The sequence below is a fragment of the Triticum aestivum genome, chromosome 4B, assembly GCF_018294505.1.
Source record: "Triticum aestivum cultivar Chinese Spring chromosome 4B, IWGSC CS RefSeq v2.1, whole genome shotgun sequence".
Lineage (NCBI taxonomy): Eukaryota > Viridiplantae > Streptophyta > Magnoliopsida > Poales > Poaceae > Triticum > Triticum aestivum.
This window is the reverse complement of record NC_057804.1, coordinates 644,604,732-644,609,775: the sequence shown is the minus strand read 5'-3', so window position 1 is coordinate 644,609,775 and position 5,044 is coordinate 644,604,732. Positions and strand designations below refer to the sequence as shown.

Sequence of the window (5,044 nt, the reverse complement as noted above, 5' to 3'; positions counted from 1 at the left end):
CACGTAGGCATCCAGCGTGGCAAGCTGATGTGGCACAAGATTCAACCCGGTCCAATTCGGTTTTCTACATGGGCCTAGCCCAGCAATCCAGCCTATTCGTGTTTTTTTCTCATATTAATTTTGATTAGGTAGGTGGGCCAAGCCCAACATTTCAGCCTCGTTATTTTTGGGCCTAGGCCTTTTTATTTTCTTGGCCTTCACCTTTTCACAATTGATTTTAAGTGATTTTTGTTCATTTCTTCTGAATTGTTTGATTTGTGGCCTTTTTAGGGCCCAAATAGTATTTGCTTCATTTCTGATGTATCAGCAATTAAGGATCACCTCAAAAAACAATAAATGATCAATATTTCCAATACTTCAACCACACAAATTTTCACACATGACGTCCAAAATGAGTATATTATATATATTACAACCATGCGGTAGTCCACATCATCCAGGAATTTAGGACACCCAGGAAGTGCAAACATCCAGGGACATCTATGAAGTAAACAAACACCCAGGAACACCCAGGAACATCTATGAAGTAAACACCCAGGAACATAAAACTAGCTACAAAAATGAAGTGTTCCCTTCTTCAAACTTCTTCAACCCAGAGCTCCTGTAGAAGAGAGGAAATTATCATTATCATGGTTGTCAATGAAAGCAATATCTTCCAACAAAGAACAACTAGGAAAAGAATAGTGAACAGAATAATAAACAGATACACAAGCATGAGGGCATGGATAACAGTAGCAACACTAACGTAAGCAGCAAATTGAATACCAATCATTAGTATACTGTTGCTAAGGCATTAGTATAGTGAACAGAAAAATAAATAGATCTTGAAGCATTAGTATACTGCTACTGAGGCCAGAACCAAACAAATGCAATGGCAACACTATCGTAAGCAGCAAAGCAGCAAAGTAGATCTGCCCACTATCCGCCTAAGCAAACACAGAAGTACCATGCTTGAGATACATGTATGCACCAAGAAAAACAGGCAATGTGAACAATAACTAGGTAGTATCTAGGTAGTAACTAGGGAGTAAAAAGAACATAAATAATACAACAATCTCTGAACACCTAGGTAGTAACTAGAATGGTTGCTTGTTGTTCATGAGTGTCAACCATCAGCATGCGTGTACATCAAAAAGAAAACAATAGGATTCATCTTGCCCATATACAACAATCAGCAAACATGTAACATCATTACATTACCGCAAAAGAGAAGTCCAGAATTACCAAAAGGTTGCATTCTAACAAAATTGACAACAAATTCCATGTACATAAATAGTATGACTAACACTAACCAGTATGTGCTAATGGAGTGACAAAACATTTCTCACTAGCTGGGAGTTATTGGTATATAGTGTTCTGACATGTGCAACTCTAACTAAACTAATCATAGAAGTGGAAAGACCTACAAGAACAAGTTCAATCAGAATCCAGGCATGTAAAATTTTAAGCGCCATCATAACAGATCTACAAAAACAAACCATGATCATCATGCATCAGGATTTACGGTTCTAGCAAAACAACAAAGAGATAAGAGAAGAGATAAATGCTGGGAGTACATCAAAAATCCTAGAAATTCACATCTCCTAAGGAGCAGAAGCAGGGCTAAGAGAGCATGCATGCATGCCTAGATCCTGAATCCTTACTTCTTGCAACTTCGACCTAGAGCTCACATTGAAACATGAATGAAGGCAATCATCTGCATGTTGTAAAACAAAATGGTTATGAACTCAGCAGTACATACCAAAACACCACATTAAACCTGTACATCAGTACATACCAAAATACAACATTAACTTGTTCAGGAGTGCATACCAAAATACTACAGTAAACTTGTACATCAATACTACCGATTCGCCAATGACCACGATGTCGATGCAAATCTGTCCCTTGCCCATGGCTGAAACCGCAAGATCAAAGTAAACAAGTGTTAGAAGACAAGAAACATAGAACTAAGGGTAGTTGTCAAGCTTAACATATCAAATAAACTTATAGATACAAACTCGACGGGTTAAATCAGATAATGAGAAATTCAAGCAAATCAAGCTGCAGGCACTAGTTAGATGCAATAAACTGTGCGTAGAACGGAAAGATGGTATGGCTGGATACATATAACAGAGAATGCAAACGCAAATGCTTTTAATTCTGCTCACGACCCACAGATCCTAGAACCAAACAGAAGTAAAACAGAAATCTGACTAACAATAAATCCAAAAGCTTGCAGATGAGCATGAGCAACAGAAACTATAGATATCCTACATGTCAAGGCTACCGGCATGAGCAACTCCTTTAAATTACAGCCAAAAACAACTTGCATCAGCGCATAATTACATGATGTGGTCACACATCTCATACAGCATTATTTGTGCAGGGAAAAGGACAATGCATGCTGCATTATTTGAGTTTGTCAACTAAAAATAGTAGTATTTCTAAAATGCATATATGCTCAATCCCCTTGCAGGCTACAGTTACAGAATATGCTCAGAGATGAGAACGCCAGAACCGTTTTACATGTATCAGGCCCGAGGTTGCTCGCATTTGCATATGACTTAGTCTAACATATACTAGGTGTTAAAAGTTAGAAAAAATGTAAACATAAACAACAATCATGATAAATTTAGCAATCCTGCCTGAAGTTCATACTACAGTTATCGCCCATCAACAACATGACTGGAGAATTATTTTGTCGAGAGCTTGATCATTGATCAGCATTTCAACCGGATCAGTTCTCTGGTAGGTTTCAATAGTACTTTTCATTTCTGTTTGTTTTTAGTACAGAATGCAGTGTAAGAACGAAGGATGGAGCCAGCAGAAACGTTGAACCCACAAGCACAACCAGCAGATATGTTTGAGTAGTACTTCTCACTTCTGCTTATTTTTAGTAGTTTTATGATTTCTCTAAGACTGTTCTTGTGATTCATGTTCAGAATTACAGAGACTGGAACACCCAGGTCAAGTGTGAGCGAATGTGCTAGCTCTAACTCTAGATCATGTCAACACGAGATCAAGATTCAGTGGATGAAGCAACAGCCACTAAAGAGAAACAAAAGGGATCAGGAAAAATAAACCTCAGTTGTAGCTTCTTGAGCGGTCACAATCCAGTTCACAAGCTGATCAATTGATGCTCACTCACCTGAAAAGAAATTAAACATATGTTGAGCATACATTATTAATATAGAGACAACAGAACATACATAAGTTGGGGGACATAACAGAACAGAATCCTACATAATCCTAGTTGAGAAACTCACTGGACAATCAACAAAAGCAGTAGAAACAAAAAGCATGCATCCACCCTAAGCAGTCTCGGACAATCAACAAGCATGCATCCACCCTAAGCAGCAGAGCAAAACATGCATCAACACAATTGAGAGATTCCCAGCAACATGAATCTGCCTGCTAACACCAACAGGGACTCTTTATCCGTCCGGAGGTGCCGAAAGTAGTTTGTTCAAGATAAGACACCTACATCCCAAGATAGCTTCACCATTCATTCTTCAAACAAAAAGTGTCTGCCTATCTGACAAAACTGTTTCCCTATAACTATAACTACAGCCGTAGCTAACATAACTGTTTCTATTGAACTTCAATCATAGCCGTAACTAACTGAACTAGAATATTTGTTTACAAGCGTAAATAATCTAGACCAGTAGGAGGTGAGTGAGCAGAGCAAGCAACTAACCAGGGTCGGCGAGCCTGGCACCGGCCTCCAAGCAGGCCCTCAGCACGGGACGCAAGCAAAGGTCGTTCGCGTGGCACTGGAGCTCCACCACATCCTCTCGGGTGTAGGATCTCGGAGCCAGCATGGGCACCACCAGCACCTTCAGATTTGGCGAACAAAATGGGAAATCAAGGCACTAGTTTGCGCGGGGAACCCTAACCAACCGAAAGCAGAGCAGTAAAGCCGCGGTTACCTCATCGATGACGCCCCCATCTCCGTCCAGCGCGACCCCGTACTCCACGAAGTGGCTTCGGGGCCTCCAGGGCGCCGGCTCCTTCCTGGCCAGCCGGAACACGCGGGCGACGACGGTGACGGCGTCGGCGCCGGACAGGCGGACGATGCCGACGGCCGCGGGGCCCCCGCCGAGGGCGGTGACGATGGCGGCGATCGTCCCCGGATATCCGCCGCCCCCATAGCTCGGCGGCGCGAGGCGCGAGCTGGGAGGCGGAGGCGAGTGCTCGTCGCCGGGCAGGATGAGGGAGCTGTAGGAGGCGAGGGCTTTGGCGCATCAACACGCGGTGGGGATTGAGGGAGAGGGACGGCATCTGCGGGACGCGATGGGAATCGCTGCGGGACACATCGAGGAAGGAGGAGGGGGCGGTCAGGGGCGGGACGCGCCGCTGCAGGACGGGGAGGAGGTGGCAGCAGCGAGGAGATGAGGGAGGGGGTGGATGAGCTACCGGGTTCGGGATGAGTACCGGGGACGCGAGAGGCGGATTTGGCCGGAGGGGGGGGAAGAGCGGAGGCAGGGGAGCTCGGATCTGGGATGCGTGCCGGCGAGGCCCGCTGGAACACGCCGGAACAAGAGGCGTAGGTGGCGGCAGCAAGGGTTTCGGGGGAGGGATTGTGGGTGCGTGACGGAGCGAGGGGCAGAGAAAGAAAGGAGGCACAGAAAGAAAGAAGGCGGGGGGTGGATGGAAAACGTCCACGAGTAGAGCTAGGGTTTCGGCTTAGGTGGGCTTGGGGTTGGTGTGGTGGGCCGAGGACTGCCGTCGGATCCACGAGCATCCGACGGTGTTCCATGCACGATCCGCGTGAGACGTCCACAGACCAATCAGAATGCAGTACCATGTTATGACCATTTAAATTGGTCGTAGTTGACTAAAAATAGCGTGTTAAAATCATATCAGCTATTTTATGACCTGAGAAAATTCAAAAAAAATGAAAAACCTTCTCATTGTGTCACCAAATGTGAATAAGTTTTCAGGAAAAGTAACAAACATGAAATAAGATAAATATCTTTAAAAATATGTCATGAGAAATGATTTTTTTGGCAAAAAAAACATTTTTCATTTTCCGAGTGCCCAAAATCACTTTTTTTGTGAA

At 44.0% G+C, this 5,044-nt stretch overlaps 1 long non-coding RNA gene across 1 annotated transcript; it reads right to left on the bottom strand.

Moving 5' to 3' along the window:
- Positions 1–354: 354 nt before the first annotated feature.
- Positions 355–4,636, bottom strand: LOC123093817 (uncharacterized). Its single transcript, XR_006445574.1, has 6 exons — positions 3,912–4,636; positions 3,680–3,818; positions 3,066–3,130; positions 1,813–1,897; positions 1,644–1,696; positions 355–601 (listed from the first exon to the last, which is right to left on the bottom strand). It is a non-coding gene; the product is annotated as an uncharacterized lncRNA (long non-coding RNA).
- Positions 4,637–5,044: the final 408 nt, after the last annotated feature.